Source organism: Pectinophora gossypiella, chromosome 1, assembly GCF_024362695.1.
Source record: "Pectinophora gossypiella chromosome 1, ilPecGoss1.1, whole genome shotgun sequence".
NCBI classification, from domain to species: Eukaryota; Metazoa; Arthropoda; class Insecta; order Lepidoptera; family Gelechiidae; genus Pectinophora; species Pectinophora gossypiella.
In genome coordinates, this window is record NC_065404.1 from 8,512,537 (window position 1) to 8,514,731 (window position 2,195).

Below are 2,195 nucleotides of genomic sequence, written 5' to 3' on the forward strand. Positions count from 1 at the left end.
GACGGGCTGACGCGGACTGGCGGGCGCTCCACTCGCCATCTGACGCGGGACTGAGCGCGGCGGAGGCGGCGGGCGGCGGCGCGCGCGCGCACCAGGTATACGGTTATGACAGGGAGGCGGGGCCGCGCCCGGCTCATAAATCAAACTTCGCCCATTCGCACGCGTTCCACCGGGCCCCCTCCTCCATATTCCATATTCGGGGCGGGGCATATTTCATAATCATAACGCCTCATATTCATAAGCGAGGACATGTGGTCGCGACCGCGCGAGGCGGGGGGCGGCGCCGACGCCCGCTAGATGGCGGGACACGCGCCCCGAGAAGCCTCCCACTACACTAATTGAACTTACCCGGCATTTTTTTTGTTTATAAACATTTATTGCTCATTATACCAATTCTTAATTATCGTAATACTTATATTTTTAATAAGTCATTTAATTTTTACTTAAAGGGCTAAACGTCCACTCTGTAAAAAATGGCTAATATGATACAATGACCTACTTAAAAACTTTTTTATTTGTCTATACATTTAGGAAACCTATTCGACTTGGATTCCCATTAATTATTTTTTGTGAATCGTCGGTATTGGTAAAAGTATTTTACCGAAGTATTTCTGTAAATCATTCTGGTAACAGAACGTAGAGGTGTGACTAATCATTGGACAGTGATATCCGTAACTAGATCCATTTACGGAACGATTTTAATTTTTGAAACAAGTTTGGTGGCAGCCGGGAGCATGTCAATCGCTTTGTGTATTAAATTAAATATAACGTATCGGTGTGACTGTGGGTAGGTATATTAATGTGATAAAACCAATTTAGCGGTTGTGCCAGTCATCGTGCGAGCCTCCTAGCTACGCGTCTCTACTTCCTCGACGTGACTTGCTACCTCCTAAAGAGAGGATGACTAACTTTTTATAATAAAGTCATTAATTTACTCTACGGTTCATGTGGTGAGGATAAATACATGTTTAGAAAGTATCATGCTGCTTACCACGTCGTATTACCTACTGAAAGTTGAAGGCTTATGGCGATATATAGGTAATCGATCATTGTGGCAGGTATAGTGTATTAGGTAATTTTGATATTTTTTTTGTACTGGCATTTCATAGTCTGTCCTTACCCCAGTGAGAAATAGGCGTGAGATTACGTACCTACCTATGTATGTGTTTATTGTATACATTGACTATATTTGGTACAAAATCCCGTTGGTCCCGGTTACTACTTACTGAAGTACCTAAGTCAGTAATCTTTACTGATATAAAGATTCAAAGGCCACAGGTGACATGGCTCATGCCATGTCAGGGGCCTTTGGCGGCTCAATAATAATCCTGACACCAGTCTTGCTGAGGTTGGTAATCCACCTCACAACCCACATTATAGAAGAAGTAAAAAATCTCTACCTCTTTCTGTTAACTTTTTTCTAAGGTATAAGTATCCATTGTATAAAAAATGAATAAAATACCTAATACAATAGACAATAATGATCTACTACCAACATCAGCGCAGTGATCGCTTGCCACCTGTTATACCAACGCAGTGAACCATTCAAAACAGTTTTGTTAAAACTATGCAAGCCTAATTATATAGGCTGGCCGATCAACTGTGAGCGAATTAAATTAATTAAACTAAAGTTTAATTACACTCTAGTACCAGCTTTTAGTTTTTGTACAACTGTGTAATGTAAGTTAAATTAAAGGATATTAATTCAACAATGCATTCATTCATAAAATTGTACCTACCTTAGGTACTTTTAATTCACTTATTTATGAATGGCAATTTTGTTGATAAAGGGTTTAAAAAAATATTTCTTTTTCAAAAATAAACTAAAACATAGGTACGCTTAATATTAGACATTATGACTTCTACTTACCTACATAAGTACCTATAGGTATGTATAAGAACCATTTCCCCGTATTCAAAATAAACCAAATTACCTATTTACAAATTAGTTCTTACAAATTAAAATTAAATTAAAATTACTTTATTTCAGATTACACCTATAATTTACATAATAAACATTGAAATAAATTAAAATAATAAATAAAAATTGATAAAATAAATAAAATCAATTGAAATATAAAACAATGATCACGAAATAGGTACATATCTAACTATATATTTTTTTAAATTAATTAAGAAAAATGTAATCTGTTCCTGGCAACACATTTATTTTATTATATTTATTATTATTAATC